Source organism: Lemur catta, chromosome 3, assembly GCF_020740605.2.
Source record: "Lemur catta isolate mLemCat1 chromosome 3, mLemCat1.pri, whole genome shotgun sequence".
Classification (NCBI taxonomy): Eukaryota; Metazoa; Chordata; class Mammalia; order Primates; family Lemuridae; genus Lemur; species Lemur catta.
The window spans coordinates 18,502,442-18,520,573 of NC_059130.1; the positions used below are offsets into that span (position 1 = coordinate 18,502,442).

The 18,132-nt window shown below is 38.4% G+C and overlaps 1 protein-coding gene across 2 annotated transcripts in view; it reads right to left on the reverse strand.

Annotated features, from left to right (window-relative positions):
- CSDE1 (cold shock domain containing E1) overlaps positions 1–10,212 on the reverse strand; it is a 37,870-nt gene extending 27,658 nt beyond the window's left edge. The window contains exons 1-2 of one of the 2 annotated variants that reach the window (XM_045546883.1): positions 10,088–10,212; positions 1,819–2,209 (exon numbers count right to left, since the gene is read on the reverse strand). The gene's annotated coding sequence lies outside the window, so the exon portion shown is untranslated. The remainder of the gene's footprint in view (positions 1–1,818; positions 2,210–10,087) is intronic. The other variant, XM_045546884.1, reaches the window with a different exon arrangement.
- Positions 10,213–18,132: the final 7,920 nt, after the last annotated feature.

An 18,132-nucleotide genomic window follows, 5' to 3' on the forward strand; every position in this document is an offset into this window, starting at 1 on the left:
TGTTACAATTACCTTAAAATTGAATAACTGAATGTTTCTAAAACACAGATAATTTAAATTAATTAGTATTACTGGTAGTTTTCAGTTAAGGAATAATTCTGGGCCACAGTACGGTCGTCAACACTATTATACAATCCTTCAATAAACTGGAAATAAAGGCTTAAATGCTTTTTGAAATGGTGAAGCTTTTATAAGTGAACCTATTTTCATTCCTCATTCTATTTGACCTCTGCAGCATTTTAGAAAAAGTTTACCACCAACTTCTTGAAATTATCTTCTTTGTTACTTCTTCCTGACTTCTATTTCTTTGAACGTTCTCTTCATTGGTGCTTCTTCCTTTATTATCTACAAACTGATGACTCCTTTCTGAACTCCTTTATTTCTACCCATTTTAGAAAATCTGGAAACTAAAGATTAAAAAGAAAAATTGCTCTGCATAATTCTACCCCCAAAGGTAACCACTGTTTAAACATTCCATACTAGCAGATTTTCAACTTCAGATTACTATGTGATGAACACAACAGATTTCCACAATGTATTTTAATTTCAGTGAGTTCCTACCCAAACTTCCCTATTCCTATGAACAACAGAGGTTTCTACCTTGGACAACTAGAGACAGTCTGTTCTCTCCAGGCTTACCTTCACATTCAACTGGTCTCCAAGTCCTCACTTCTACTATTAGCATACCTAGTATCTACCTTTTTCTCCACCTGTACCCTAGCTTTTATCTCCCTTATGCTCTATATCCATTTTGTAATAGCTTTTCCCATCCTCAGCCTATCCCTCAAAAGAGTCACCATTTGTCTTTTAAAGATACACTTCTGAATGTAATATTACTTTAAAATCTGAAGCAATAAAGCTATTTTACTTCTGGAGAAATAAAATTCATTGAGTCCTTGCTCATAAACATCAATGGCTCTCCTATAAAGTAAAAAATATTGGGCTCTCTAGAATCTGATTCCAGCAAGTCTCCCTTTCATTACTCTCCCCACCCAACAAAACTGTATTCTCTGTTCATGATGGACTTATTTCAATATATACCATGTACTTTCAAGTCTCCCTGACTCTACTAAATGTCACCTCTACACTTCCATCAAGGACTCTTCTCCCTCCTAAAGTGCTACTCACCATCAAAAAATTCCTTACCTGTAGGCTTTCTTTACCATTTTCCTTCCCTTCAAGAGAACTGCTCCTTCAGTTATATTCTTAGCACTTTATGAATACCTCTTTCAGCTTATATTAAAACTATGATATTTTCTAATAAATTGTTCTAAACCCCAATTCCATTAATATCTTATTCATTATTTTATTTCAGCACTAGTAATGCCTAACAATCCAGTAAGCATGTCAACCATCCATGCATAAATATGCACTGTATGCCAGCCAGTGGCAAGCATATAGGTACTGGATATAAAGCAAGGTTCTTCCCTCAAGAACCTAACACTGGAGAGGGCAGTACCAAATATCACCTAGGTTTCAAAGATCCCTGTACAAAGACTGCAATGGGTATTCCTATCTGAAACCTTCATTTCTAAATAGTACAGATGAAGCTTCTCTTTCTAGGAGACCAACAAATCAAAAGAGATCAGCATGCATTAATATAATCCTATACGAAAAATCCCAGTTTTGGTCATAAATGTTGTCCCTGTTTAACAAAAGACAATAACTTAATCTAGTGTTGATATTTTCATACTATACAGTTAAGAATAGAGAAGTTGTTTTCTGAATATCTTTAGAAGAGAACAGATTAAGATTTTATAATCACGAAATCCAGAATTATAGAATTGATTCTTAACAAATAGGAAACTACAAACATACCTCGCAGTGATAACCAAATATTGCACTTTCAGTAGTATTTGCTGATTCTTCTTTTTCAGCACACGTTTCAAAGGATGAAAGTTGCTAGTATTAAAAAAAAAAAGAGCGAGAGAAAATGATCTACCAAGCTAATAAAGAATACAACTGCTGCTGCACCGGGCAATCTCACAGTACAGCACTGAAGAAAACAAAGACTACTAGCAGCGTTGGGAAGTGCTCTTTCAAAGCTGTTGAGTAGGCACAAACTTCTTGTTTCAGATCAAGTGTTGTGTCTTCAACTTAAGTGTAACTCTTCTTTGGTCTTGTTGGTTGTTACGAGGTTTGTTCCTTGGCTGATCTGAACTTGAAGCAGCAGTTTCAGGTGGTAAAGTCTGTTCTGTTACACTTCATACTAGAGATAAAAAAAGAAGAAAACATTAAGTATAACATATATAAAAGAATCAGGGATTGAGGGTGGGAAGAAGGACAAACTCATTAATTTGGAATCACTAGTCAAGCAAGTAATATGCAGGAAACTTGGAAGCACATTCACTTGATGTCATCTGAGCACTCTCTCAAGTACTAACAACTACCTCCTCTGGTATCACACACCAAATTTTTCCATAGTCCTTACCGACCTCCCACCCCCAAATAAGCTCAAAGTTACACATCATATTTAATGGAATACAAACATTTTATAAGCATCTAGCACTGTGTCAGATTTTGTGGAAAATATAAAAGAAGTTTCTGCTGCCAGAGTGTTTACAATCTTGCTGAGGAGAGTTATACATGGAGAAAAACAAGAATACAGGACAAAATGGCAAAAATTAATTTATTCAAACTAATATCTGGGTATCTACTACATCACATACTATACTAGAAATACTAATTATTGTTTATTCGCCACCGTATGTGCATCAAAGCAACATGGCGAACACAGAGAAGACTTTTAAGGGGTGGAATTTAAACCGAACCTGAAAAATTAGGCAGAATTTTAGAAGAAAACAGCTGAGTATTCTAGGGATGAACTGTCACATAAACCAGAATATGCCACCAAATTCTAAGTTCGTTGAGAGAAGGGACCATGTATTGTATGATTTTCCAAGCCTGGCTTCAAGTGAAGTTTTCTGCATGAATGACTGTGGCAACAAGTGTGGCTTGTTGTTTCAGAGGATATTGATAGGCTAGCCTGGCTAAAACAGAGGTCTGAGTTAAAGTGAAATGGGATATGTGGTGTGACAGGTGTAGTGAAGCCAGATTACGAAGCATTTCAACTTGATGTAACAGGAAACGTATTAAGTCCTGAAATGTATTAAGTCCTGAAATCCTGTGGGAGATGACGTAGTGAAGGAAACAAATCTCATTTGAGCTGTTACAGTAAGTAGATGAGAAATGTCTATATAATGGAAGAAAAATAAAACATATTTATAAATATCAATGCTTTATATTAGCTGTAAAATAAATGATCATTTTGCATCGACTCAAATGTTAGCAAAATGGTGCTCTTAACTAAAATGATTTATATGGGGAGAAGAAAAAGGTGGACATGCTGATAGATGGATATCTGAAAAACATCAGAAATTAGGACTATCAAGGGAAAGAGGTCAGAGCTGGCGAACAACTTAGACTAGAAGAGCTCAATTCCAATCACTGATACTAGTCAATATACCATGGACAAGTTATTTAACCTCTGTAGGTTTGTTTACTCATATGCAAGATGAAAACTCAGTAACAGTTGAGCTGGCCATTTTCTATATCTAAAATCCCATGATTTTATATTGTAACTTCAAATATCAATCAAATGTTACACTTGTCTGATCTTTCAACTTTATTTAGATCATTCTCCTATTACCCAGACTAGTTACGTCTTACAGCAACGGTTTTCAAATCACTTGGGAAGCATTAAAAAATACTTATGCCGGCTGCGCACAGTGGCTCATGCCTGTAATCCTACGCTCTGGGAGGCCAAGGTGGGAGGACTGCTTGAGGCCAGGAGTTCAAGACCAGCCTGAGCAAGGAGAAGAACCATGCCTCCCTCCCCCACAATCTCTACAAAAATAGAAAAACTTATCGGGCATAGTGGCATGAGCCTGTAGTCCCAGCTACTTGGGAGGCTGAGGCAGAAGAATCACTTGAGCCCAGGAGTTTGAGGTTGCAGTGAGCTGTGATGATGCCACTGCACTCTACCCTGAGCAAGACTCTGTTAGACAACCACCACAACCTTACGCCCAGTCCCCACTCAGGGTAATGTAACTGGCTTGAGGTACAGCTACTTCTTTAATATGCCAATTCTTCCCTCTCCATCTCCATACCCAATGTTACAAACTGTATTAACATTTCCTTCAAGATATCTTTTGTATCCATCTGTTGCCCTAAAAGACATTTTAGCCCAGGTATCTAATACATTCACCAATTTCCAGTGTTCACCCTTTCCATTTTCTGTCACTACCAGACTGATGCTATCAAAAATTCCAATTTCACCTCATTTCCCCTGTCTAAAATCTTTATTTTTCCAGCATCCTAGATGGGAGCTTTTTTTTTTATTTTTTATTTCAGCTCTTCATGGGGGTACAAAAGCTCAGGTTATATACATTGTCCGTGTCCCGCCCATCCCCCTGAGTCAGAGCCTCAGGCGTGTCCATTCTCCAGACAGTGCGCCTGGCATTCACCATGTAGTCATACCTCCATCCCCTCCCCCCCCCCACCTCCCCGAGTCAAAGATGGGAGCTTCTTAATCTTGGCTACCCACCCAACGCTAATACCTCAGCAACCTTAAAAAATCCCACACACAGAGATTTTAAATTTAACTACATTATAGGTTAGGTCCCAGGCATTGGTGTATTTTTTAAATCCCACTACCCCTAAAGATGTTCAATGACTTGCAGCCAGGGTTAAGAATCACTATTCAAGGTGTCTCTTTCTACCTTTCCAGCTCTACTTTCAACTGCTTTCCATTTCTTCTAGATATGCCCACTCCTTTCTCTAATCCTTAAATACAACTCTTGGGAGATTGCTGATGTCTAGCCTTCTTTGTTCATATGGGTATTCCCCACAAAAAATATATATATAATTTTTCTATCTTCAAGGTGACAAAAAAGCCTTTCTTGACCATTCCAGCAGCTGCTCATTACCTTCTTAATTTCCACTAAGTCGGGCATTAACGTTCACTGCCTGCATCAATCCTTTTGGCATCAAATCATTTCTGTGCTTTGTTCACTTCACGTTTATAAATCTTGTCCCTTAAGTTTACTTCTTTATGACAGACCCCTTTAGGACCTAACTCAGTGCTGCTATAGAAACAACCACAGCAGAAATTAATATAGTAAAAAGTTGTTAAGCCATAATATGTAAAAAGGACACCACAATTCAAGTGCAGATAGTTCTACCAATTTTAACTGTACTTATCCAATCAAGAAGTAACAGCATCTTCTTTTAGAAATACAGACTTTGTGTAATGGTTTTACCTTAATAACTCAGGTCTATTTATGAACCCATGGAACTCAACATTAAGGACAAGGCTATGTGTATGGGGAAAAACAACTTATCTTGAAAAACTTTAACTGGATTAACTCAATCTAGGGTGTATTAAATTAAGAACTGTCAAGCTTGTCTTGCGGTTAACACAAATATGAGACATCTAGAATCTAAAATATGGAGTATTGCAGGGCCAGTCTTGGGTACTGATGAGGCCCTTATAAAGATCTAGTAAAGCTCAAACAAACCTACCAACAATCATGAATAATTGAGAGTGGCTGAATTAATATCTTCACAGCTATGAGTTTTCTATAGTGAACTAAATGTTTTCCAATCAAATTAACACTCAATGAAGGACTTCAAGGTTCTGATCACACATTTTAATAAAATTGGTTATCCACTCAAACCAGGATTAACATTCATTGGTGGTACTGACAACTTCTTTTGCCTTAACTCTTCTGCAGTTAGGAGCATTTCCCCTCATCTCCTCAAAAGCCAGAAACTTAAGTCATATGAAACACAGGGTAACTAATCAAAAAACTAGGCAACAATTTAAACACGGATCCAAGAGACTCTCTGACTGCAAAGTAATCAACTCCTTTTTTCCTTTGCTCAGCATGAAAACAGTGTGGTTATTATCAATTATTATGTTGTTTCGGGAGTTAAAGCTAATTCCTTTACTTGAACTGAATCCAAATAGTTATTCCCTACATCACTTGTCTTAAAATTATTACCACCTGTTTTATTATTTACTGCCTCAGCTCACTGCTTTATCTATCTCAAAGGCCAAGAAGAAGCCAGGCACACTGTAGGCACTAAATTAATACTAATACATGTTAAACTAATACATTTATGTGGTAAGTAAACCATCTAAAATGTATCACACTGTCTAGTGTTATCATTTTGACAAATTATTTTCAAAGTATGTACAGCACTCACTTGGGGGAGAATGTTAATCAAAGGCTAACCTAGATGATAAAAATCTCCCCACCTAACTTCTCTAGGGGAGTACCTTCTTCCCTTAAGAGGAAAAATAAAGACCCAAATGGGTAGAGCTCAGGACTGAAAAGGTTCTCTATTGTCTAACATTTTACAGAGTTCCATACTTAAATAATTTTTCAATGGGGGGAAAAAGTTGATTATGAATAATATTCTTGCCTTAACTTCACAGTTCATATTTCTTGATACATTAACTTCAGTTCAAGAATAGCACATTTGCTCTAACTTGTATAACAGAAGTGTCTAACAGGTTTTAATGCACTTTTATTTTGGGATCTTAGCTAAATGATAAAGTGTAATTAACCAATTTAAAACAATCTAAGTCATCACATGTTGAATGCAAATAAAAGAAAATCAAATTGATGAAAACTATCTTTTTTGTACATGCTTAGCAGTAACAGTTGTGCTAGGCTGTTAATTACCTGAACAGCTACTGAGATATTTAAAATTATCTATCACTTAACTGCTTACAGAAACACTAAATACTTTGAAGTAGGACAAATGCCAGTGTGAGAAGATGCTGAAAAATGCTCCAGACACATCAGAAAACAACACAGACCAGCAGTGTCCAACAGAAACATTGTGGGGTAAGCCACATATGTATTACATTTTCTATTTTTTTGCCTCTTTTTTTTTTATTTTTTGTTACTACTCACTGAGCACACCAAGTAAACATTTTCTAGGAACCATACAGTCAAAAGAACAGATGAAATTAATTTTAATTAAATGTCTTACTTAACTGATTATATCCAAACTATTATCACTGTCCACAGGTAATCAATCTAAAAAACTGACATTTTTACATTCCTGGAAATCCTATGTAGTTTTATTAAACAATTACAGCACATTTCAATTCAGACTAGTCACATTTCAAGCACACAAAAGCCACATGTGGCTGAAAAGTAGGCAATATCTACCATAGACTTGGCCATAGTGCAATCTTATAGTTACTAAATTGGAGAAGGAAAAGTGCAAATAACTAACCGGTTACGTACTGGCTGTAGCTGCAAACAAATGGATGGCCTACATGTGCAATGTGAGGAAACTGCTGATCAATTTGTTTTCAACTACACACTGATGTTTTACCTCAGCATAAAAGGAGATGTTAGATACAAGAAAAGTTTTGTTTTTAACTAGGTACTCACACATGCCAAGTGGGAAACATTCTAATATCAAGACAAAGGAATTTTTAAAATCCTGAATGGGCAGAAGGGATTTAACCACAAGTCATTCTCACCACAGCAGTTTCACCACTTAAGACAGTCTAGCTATTAAACCTTACAAAATAGAGCTATAATCTTTCTAGCTGTAATGTTATATTATGGAAAATTCTGAAAGTTTTAACAGCTCTCCATAAGACAGTTTGAGCCCAAGATTTCAAAGTGGTTTCCTCTTCGTTTTTTGAAAAGCCAAAGCTAAGAAAGCACATCAATTCTGTTTAACAAGATTTTTACTTCGTTTTGTAATACAGTCATAAAATTTAACTCCTCAAAAATCTGTCCAAAAGGAATCTCCATGTTTCAACTATCCTGTTGAAAGTATGGCTCTCATACAATGGGAATGTACTTAACGTCATTGAATCATACACTTAAGAAACGTTAAAAGTTAATTTTACGTTATGTATATTTTAGCACAATTTAAAACAAAAAAGGATGGCCGGACACCATGTGTTTTTACATGGAGGGTAGGGAAAATGGGTGAGATAAAGCACGACTGCATGTCATCTTTCACAGTCTCAATTTTCATTTGCTAGGAATTTACCAGAATTTTCAACCAGTCTTTAAAGGTCACACTTGTTAAGTCAGAACTTATTTACAAAAAAGGAAAACCTATCTTCTGTGCCTCAAATACTTTACTTTTCAACTCAGCTGCTATAAATACTCATCTCGATGGTAAACATCCAGAGCAGCTGCAAAACCACTCAAACTACTACCATCTTTTTATCTCGTCCTAGGACTAAAAAGAAACAAGTCTGAATATTTATCTAGGCTTTAGGACTCAGATATATGCCTATTCAAGTATATAAACTCCCTCCTTAATCCACACCAAAGATACTCATTATTGGTTAGTACCAAAAGAACAATAAGGGATGTATTATATTGCCCCTCAATGTAATATTAAGAATGTCTGCCTTCTAGTAACTCAAAAATTACTCAGTGTTTTGGTATAGAATAACTTATATTAGTGGGCTGTATTTGGGAATTACGGTTTTAACACCTTGTCTGCCACACTAGAAAATAAAAATTTTTCCTTGGGGTCATGGTGTTTTATTACAAAAATAAAATAAAAACCTCGAAAACAAAATGATCCCTTCTAATTTACTGAAAAATTCGTTTTTTTTATTGTTTTCTGTGCGTGAGTTATATGCAATTTGAAAAACAGTTCTCACGGCTCACAAGGTGAAGAGACGTGTGAATTACATTTGCTTCACGAGGCCCAGGGCTCAAAACTAGCTTGAGTTAAATACAACTCAGATGGCAGTTAATGTGTTAAACAGTAGGTTGGTAGCTCTGGCTGAGAATTGCTAATTCATACCAGCCTGATAAAAATTTAAGTCTCTCAAAAGAAACAGATGTAATTACCATAGTGCCTTTGAACATTCCCCTCTCTTCCCTAACTGTTTAAAAAGCACCACATTTTTTCACTCATTTAAGGTGCAAAATGAGAAAATTAACTAGCCCAACAACGTTAAAACAAAACAAAATTTTTTTTCCCTTTGGCATATTGAAGCCTGTTTAGGGACCGTTCCGGCCTCACCTGTGAGCAGCCATTTGGGCGTCTAAGGAAAAATCTTAAAGCAAAAGAACCATGGCACTACCATTTCATATTGATAAAACATCAGATGGTAAAAACCTAGAACATGTCTCTGATAGAAGGCTCTAAAAAACTAACCCGACATAGAATGACGGAGCCAAGCCGTTCATTGCACAATGTGGGCCAGCCGCTTGCACCATGAGAGCCAGAGGAGGTGGTAGGGAGGACACCGAGTTCTCACAGCGCACGCCCTTTCCCTAAGATAGAGGAGTGAGAGCCACATGCCTAAACGATTAGGAGCTGGTTCCCTTTCTCAAGAAGCTGAAGGGTGGGGAGAGAGGAAGGTTGGGTGTTGAGACCTAGCTCTAGACGACTGGAAGTAAGGATGCCAATACTGCTGCGCTACTGTGCCAGATGTAGCTAAGGAAAGGAGATGTCTCTAAGCACTTCCCCTATATGGAGCGGGGTCTCAGTCCATACACAAAGAAGGCGCCACTGCCGCACTGCGCTCTGGTACTCGTAGTCAGATCCCCAAGCAGTTGACAGCCAGCAAACTATAGGGTCCACAGTCACAGTAGGCCGCTCTCCTCTGTCTCTGGCTCTTCCAGCCTCACACAAAGGACCGCGCCACCACCCCCTCGCCCCGCCCGCCGGGACTTGTAGTTCTCGTTTCCCCCGCCAAGCCGCAAAGGAGGAAGGGGCCAGACTACAGCTCCCAGCAGCCTCCGCGTCCGAGCCCCGCACCCTCTGCCTCCATCTTGGCTGCGGTCGGAGCCTCCATTTTCGCTCCCTCCCCCCACTTTAGTCACCACCACCACTACCACCACGCGCCCCGCTGGTCTCAACTCCTCGCTTCAGTCTGCGGCCTGACGTGAGGCCCAGACGGTTGAACAGGGGACGGACGAAAAAGCCCGAGGTAGGGACTCAGGGTGCTATCTTCCCTATCCGGAGCTCTGGGGGTGCCCACCTTGACTCAGAAGTCTTTCCCGTTAGTCTTGGTCTTCTCATCCGCCCTTAGCTTGGCCTCTTGCTACCCCCATTTGGACCCTGAGGTCGTACTCACCCCAACAGCTCAGCGCCCCCTCTCCAGCGCCGCCATAAGCAGCACGGCCCGGTACGTAGGAATAAATCTCGCTTCTCTCGCGAGAGTTCCGGACTCCGAGCGCGTGCACGGGAAGAGGGGGGGTGTACTCCTAATACGCTTGCGCAGCGGGGCTGAGTGACGCTAATCAGGCGCTGCGCTTAACCATAACCAAGATGGTGGCTGTGTTCCTCCGGGTGTGCTGTGGCAAAGAATTCTCGATGTTTGCTGACTCTGCTGGGACGCTAGGGGTGGGGTGCGTTTGGCTTTAGGCGTCTCTTGTCTTTGCAAGTGTGAATATGCTTTAGGCAGCGAGACTGGGGTAAACCAGAAATGAGGGCGAACGATTCTGAGGGTATATCAGGAATGTCATAAAAATAATTCCTTTTCCCAGCAATAATCCAGAAGTCCTCAAACCTCAATTTCTTCTCACTCACAGTGCGAGCATTGTTTCATACGTCTACTACATTAGACTGGAATTTCATTAGTATAAAGTCAGGTTTTTAGCAATGTAATTGGGAAATCTAAATGAGACATTTGTCTTCCACAAATGATATAGCTTGCAACAGATGGACAAGAGTCAGCAGAGCTGCATAATCACTAACAAACAAAAACCAAAACACCCCGCGGTGGCTCATGCCTGTAATCCTAGCACTCTGGGAGGCCGAGGACTGTGGATCTTTTAAGCTCAGGAGTTCGAGACCAGCCTGAGCAAGAAGAGCGAGACCCGGTCTTTACTAAAAATAGAAAGAAATTATATGGACAACTAAAAATATATAGAGAAAAAATTAGCCGGGCATGGTGGCGCATTGCCTGTTGTCCCAAGCTACTCGGGAGGCTGAGGCAGGAGGATCACTTGAGCCCAGGAGTTTGAGGTTGCTGTGAGAGAGGCTGATGCTATGGCCCTCTAGCCTAGGGAACAGAGTGAGATTCTGTCTCAGGAAAAAAAAAAAAAAAAACAAACCCCAAATTCCTTCAACTGACCTTTCTGGTTACCAGAAGATATTTGTAGTAATACCAGGTCATCAAAGAGGCTGAATCGGTAATTAAAAGGTTGCAATCAGGGCAAAGGGATGATTCATCCAATGGAGGAAGAGAAAAGGGGGGAAATAATTCTGGCCACCGTAAATCTCAATGGATTATTTCCTATCAAAAAATAGAGCATGTTTCTCTGGTGAAAGGAATGCTTTTCACAGATTCAGTGGCTCTCACATATGACAGTATTGGATAAATAATACACAGTTTCCTGAGAACTCTCGCACTTTTCGCTTTCAACACATTTATTCGGCATCCCATATGTGTAATCCTTGGGAAGTATACAGTTGTAAAGAAAAACAGACATGGTCCTGTCCTCAAGGAACTTTCATCTAGTATCATTAAATGATCTCAAAAACAAATCTAAACATACACATTGGAATACGTGCAATGAAGGAAAGATGCACAGAATTAAGATAGTATATATAACCTCCTATTCTGAGCAAATCACCTTGAATTCTATGAGGAGGCAGTATCCTGTTTTTGTTCAAAAATTTTCTCTCCACCTCTGTTGCTGTTGGTCTAGTCCCATGCATACCACCTATCAAATAGATCCTCTGGTGAAAGGAAAGCAAAGCTGCCTCTTTGCCCTCTTTGATGCCTTCCCACGCTTTCCTAAGCACAGATAGTTGCTTCACTTTCAATGCTTTCATTGCTCACTCTATTGTAATTATTAGTTTTTACTAGCTAGTGTAAGGATAGAGACTCTGACATTCATCTTTGCAACCCTGTTTTCTGACAACGCCCAGCCTAGACAACTCTTAAAAGCTTATTGGGCCGGGAGTGGTGGCTCACGCCTGTAATCCTAGCACTCAGAGATGCCGAGGCGGTAGGATAACTCGAGGTCGGGAGCTCGAGACCAGCCTGAGCAAGAACGAGACCCCGTCTCTACTAAAAATAGAAAGAAATTAACTGGACAACTAAATATATATATATAGAAAAAATTAGCTGGGTACGGTGGCTCATGCCTGTAGTCCCAGTTACCTGGGAGGCTGAGGCAGAAGGATTGCTTGAGCTCAGGAGTTTGAGGTTGCTGTGAGCTAGGCTGACACCACGGCAGTCTAGCCTGGACAACAGAGTGAGACTGTCTCAAAAAAAAAAAAAGGTTATTGAATGAATAGTACTGGACAACAGTATGGGAAATTGTTAGAAATTGGGATGTTCTGTTGGGAAAGTACAGCATGTAAATATTTCAAACCAACTGGTTTGTTTCTTGGGCCCAGTATGTAACTTGAGATCCCTCCTTCCCTCAATACATCAAGTCTGACTATTCTAATCTAATGTTACAGAAAAACTGCCCTGGGCTCTTGCACTAGATACAAGGTCATATGAAGCTGGGCTAAAAGTAGAATTAGATCTAAGAGCACACATTCTCAAATTTCAGAGCAATGGGAAATGTAAAAAATAATAGTCTCACTAAATTCTATCGATACAATTCCTGTTAATAAGAAAGGATAAAAATCTTGATTTCTGCCATTAGTCTTAGCTTCTAAAGATCGTCTTAAACCAGATGATCATTTCATCATACTCATTCTGAATATATCCCAATTGCCTTTAAATTCCTCTTTGATCCAAAATTAGTATCAAGTTACATATAGCACAAAATGCAAATATGTATAAACTCAAATACACATTTTAGCTTCTAATGCATTAAAGAAAGTAACAGGTGGACTTATTTAAATCACTAGTTAAAATGATTTACTTTTACTACAATTACAACCCATAAATAGAGGTAAATTCCATTTTTAGAAGACCACTACATTTTAAGGCAATGATTTTTTTAGATGAATTTTGAAGTCAAATAAAAAACTGAAAAATGTAGTTATCTTTTTTTTTTTTTAAACCAAAGTTAAAGCAGAAACTTGTGAAATCAGTTGGAAAACCATCTCCTGTATAACAAGGTAGTCATGGATTTTGGGAAGAACGTCTATTTAGGAACAATCATCAGGAAAAAAATTGGATACATTATTTTTGGTTATTTATCATAAACAAATAGACAATGAAATTGATTATGGTTGTGTGTTTTTCCTCTACAATTATAAACAAGCACATTATTTCTGGAATCTATTTGAGAATCAAAAGTAAGCATCTCTTACATTTTGTTTTTTAATTTAAGGAATTTATTTGAGAAGACTGATTCATGAATTGGGCAACTCCAGACCTCATGGGGTTGGAGGCTCTCCCCTTAGATGTTTATAAGGTTTTCTTGAGCAGTGGTGGTTGAGATTTTGTCAGTTATTTGTCAAATGGGGAAAATCAGGTCAAAGTAGAGCTTTTCAAAAATTCTAAATAAAGCTAAATTCAGTCAAGACTGTAAGGACTGATTTTATTCTAACGTCATGTACTTCCTATTTAGGAAAGTTAGAGGACCTTCTTTTACAAAAATTGTGGTAATAGTGGATGGTAAAAGGGTCCACATTCAAGGTTTCAGAACAGAAAAATATATCTAAAGTAAAAATTTTCATAAAGAATTATTATTTTGGTAAGAATTAATATAAATAATTAAGATTTGGTATTAGAGCCCTATAATTCAAAACCTTTTATTCCTTAAAAAGCCCTCAAACAGTTAAAAGGCATTATATACATAAGAATAATATAAGAATAACAGTAATGTAATAAAATACTACAAAAGCTTTAGATAATGCTCCCCTTTAGAACGTCAACATTGCACTTAGTGGAAGAGTTATGTGAACATACTAAGCTGCTGCACCAAAAGTAATCAGCATAACATTGTAGTTCTGGGAGTCAGTTTAGCCAGAGGGAAAAGTGGAGCAAAAGAATATTTTTGATTTAATTTAAACTCAGTCATGATGAAAACCAATTGTACTTAGAATAAAATCCAAACTCTTTTACCATGGTCTATAAGACCCTAAATCATCTAGTCTCCACTTAATTCTTTAAATCACTGGTTCCTCCAACATTGCAATTTTGTTTTTTTTTATTTCAGCATATTATAGGGGTACAAAAGTTTAGGTTACATATATTGCCCTTGCCCCGCCCCCCCATCCTCCTAGTCAGAGCTTCAAGCCTGTCCATCTCCTAGACGGTGTGCATCGCACGTATTACACCATTGCAAATTTGTTCCTACTTCAAGACCCATGAATTTACTGTTGTCTCTGCCTGGAATGCATCTTCCCCAAATCATCACATATCTGACACATTCAGGTTTCAGCTCAAATGTTACTGATTCATAAAGACCTTTTCTAAAGTAAAAGTATCCACTAGACCCATCATTCTCCATAATATTAGCTTGTTTTATTGTCTTCATTACAGGTATTGCTATCTAAAATTAACATATTAATGAATTTAATTGTTTATTGCTTATCTCCCTGAACTATAGGTTCAATTCCATTTGGTTCATCACTGTATGCCCAAAGCTTGGGACGGTGACTTAGGTATGCAGTAAATAATAAATAGTCACTGAATGAGTGAATTACACTTATTTTTTTGAATCCAAGGCAGTATTGATTATATGATACATCATTACTTATGGACTACACAAAAGTAAGAAAGTATGTTGCCATTTTCACTATGACAAAATACTTTCATTATTAGAATTTTCATATTATTAAAAGGGCTATTTTACACTTATTTAGAGAGATTTTTGTCATTTGTTCCTCTTGTATGTATATAAAGTAAAAAAATAAGGAAAATAAATTTGCTAAAATATTGCTCAAACTTCTTCACAAAGTCTAACCCTTCTAAATCTCTCTCTCTTTTTTTTTTTTTTTGAGACAGTCTTACTCTGTTGCCCAGGGTAGAGTGCTGTGGCGTCAGCCTAGCTCACAGCAACCTCAAACTCTTGAGCTCAAGTGATCCTCCTGCCTCAGCCTCCCGAGTAGCTGGGACTACAGGCATGCGCCACCATGCCCAGCCAATTTTTTCTATATATTTTTAGTTGTCCAGTTAATTTCTTTCTATTTTTTAGTAGAGACAGGATCTTGCTCTTCCTCAGGCTGGTCTTAAACTCCTGACCTTGAGCGATCCTCCCACCTTGGCCTCCCACAGTGCTAGGATTACAGGCATGAGCCACCGCGCCCGTCTGCTCAGGCTGGTCTCGAACTCCTGACCTTGAGTGATCCTCCCGCCTTGGCCTCCCACAGTGCCAGGATTATAGGCGTGAGCCATCGCGCCTGTCTTAAATCTCTTTTTTTAGTAATAAATTTAACTGTATTTTAAAAATACTATTCATCAAAAGACAGCATAAAAAAGTTTAAAAAAATCAACAGACTAGGAGACTATATATTTTTAATATAAAACAATGTATTGGTATTATGAATATATAACAAATACATATTAATAAGAAAAAGGCAAACGAAAGGAAAATGAAGGAAAGACTTGAATGACCATATTAAAAAAAAAAACAACTCTCCAGGCAAATAAACACTTGAAATTATGTTTAGCCTCATTAGTAATCAGGGGACTGCATTTACTTTTGTTTGAGATTTTAGACTCATATAAGAGTTTGAAAAATAGTACAGAAAGTTCCCATAAATTCTTCACCCAGCTTCCCCCATGTTAACCTAACTATAGAACAATTTTCAAACTAGAAAATTAACCTTGACACAATACTACTTAAACTACAGAAATTTGGGTTTCACCAGCTTTTCCTCTATGTCCATTTTCTCTTCCAGGATCAAATCTAGGATCCCACACTACATTTAGTTGTTGTCTTCCTAGTCTTCATTCTATGATGGTTCTCTTAGTGTCTCCTTGTCTTTCATGACTGTAATGCTTTGAAACAGTATCAGTTATTTTGAAACATTTCTCAATTTGGTTTTGTCTGATGTTCTCCATTGATTAGATTGAGGTTATGCATTATTTGGAAGAACACTAGAGGTGATGTACCCTTCTCATTGCATCATATCAGGTGGTATATGATGTTGGAATGTATTATTAGTCATGTTTACCTTAATCAGTTGGTGTCTGCCAGGATTCTTCATTGTGAAATTATTATTTTTTCCCTTTGTAATTACTAAATATTGGGAGTACTTTGGTATTGTACTAGAGTCAATAGTGTCCTCCCTAAATTTATGTCTATCCAGAACCTTAGAAGGTGACCTTATTTGGAAATAGGGTCTTTGTAGATAAAATCAAGTTAAGAAGTCATATGAGAGTAGGCCCCAACCCAATGAGTAGTGTCCATAGAAGAGGGAATTTGGCACACACATGAGAGACATACAGGGAGAATGCCATGCAAAGACAGAGATGGGAGTGCTGCATCTAGATGTCAAGGAACGGTAAGAATTGCCAGCAACCCTGGAAGCTGGAGAGGGGTAGGGAACACATTCTCTCTCAGAGCCCTCAGAAGGAACCACCACCTTGACTTCAGACTTCTAGCTCCAGAACTGTGAGACAATAAATTTCTGTTATTTTAAGCCAGCCAGTTTGTGGTAATTTGTTATGGCAACCCTAGAAAACTAATACAAAGACTATATAAGTATCCTGTTTCTGTTTAAACTTTAGTTCATTAATTTTAACATCCATTGGTGGATCTTGCTGGATCTCTTTTTGGCTCAAAGATGTCCAGGTTTTTCCACGCAGAATTATTTTGGGGCCGCCAAGAACACTGGTAATGCAGTATTTCCTCAAAGGGTACTTGTTTCCAGGATTTGATTCCAAGCTGCCAAAAGCTATTGTGGTAGGCAGAATTCCACAATGGCCACAAAGATTCCCACTGCCTGGTGTACATACCTTATATCATCCCCTCAAGCATAGGTGGGGCATGTAGCTATGAAAGGATGTCATTCATATCAAAAGGATTACTATAGATGCAATTAAGATCTCTAATCAGTTGGGTAATCAGGAGGGAGATTATTCTGGTTGGGCCTGACCTAGTCAGGTGTGTTCTTAAAAGGGAGTCTAGAGGTGGGAGACAAGTAAAGTCAGAGAGATGATTTCCTGTTAGCCTTGAAGACAGTCTCTATGAGATTTACAGCTGCAAGGAAATGGATTTTGCCAATAACCATGTGGCTTGGGAAAGAACCTAGAGCCTCAGAGGGTATGCTGGCCTCAGCTGACACCTTGATTTCAGCCTTGTGAGACCCTTAGAAAAGAACTCATTTCAGCCCTGCATGGACTTATGACCTACAGAATTGTGAGATAGTAACTGGGTGTTGCTCTAAACTGCTAAATTTGTGATACTTTGTTATACAGCAATAGAAAACTATTACAGCCATACTCCAAATTTTTATGCTGGCACTCTTAATCAGAAGGTATCAATAGAAAATTCACAGAAACAGCCAAAAACCTATATTCCTTTCGCAAATGGTCCTTGGTTTGTTCACGGAAATATCGAGATTGCCTTTGTCTAGTCATCCACCAGGAGTGCAAACCAATTTTGCATATCCTTACAATCAACGTCATAACCCCTACCTGTGTTAAGACATATCCAAATTTCAGAGATGTTAAAATATAAAAAAAAAATGAATCTTAGGATCAATAACATACAGAAATCAACCCATTAATCCCATATATATTTCTGGGAGGCTAGATGAAATGTTGAATGAAGTTGTAGTTAATCAAAGCTCTGAAGGCTCTGCCTGTAGCAATCTTGGGAGAGTGACAAAACAAAAAGCATCATCTGGCCAGGTGTGATAGCTCAAGCCTGTAATCCCAGCACTTTGGGAGGCTGAGGAGGGAGGATCACTTGAGCCCAGGAGTTTGAGACCAGCCTGGGTAACGTGGTGAGACCCCATGTCTACAACACATAAATTAGCCAGGGGTGGTGGTACGTGCCTGTAGTCTCAGCCATTTGGGAGGCTGAGGTGGGAGGATTACTTGAGCCCTTGGAGCCTGGAGGTGGAGGCTGCAGTGAGCTATGATCATGCTACTACACCCCAGCCGGGGAGACAAAAGTGAGACTCTGTCTTTAACTGTTTTTTTTTTTTTTTTTTTAAAGCAGTATCTGCTTCCCATTATAAACATTGGTGGATAATACTCTTTAATACTCCTTAATTCATTCTGAAAGTTGCCATGAGGTATGCCATTGA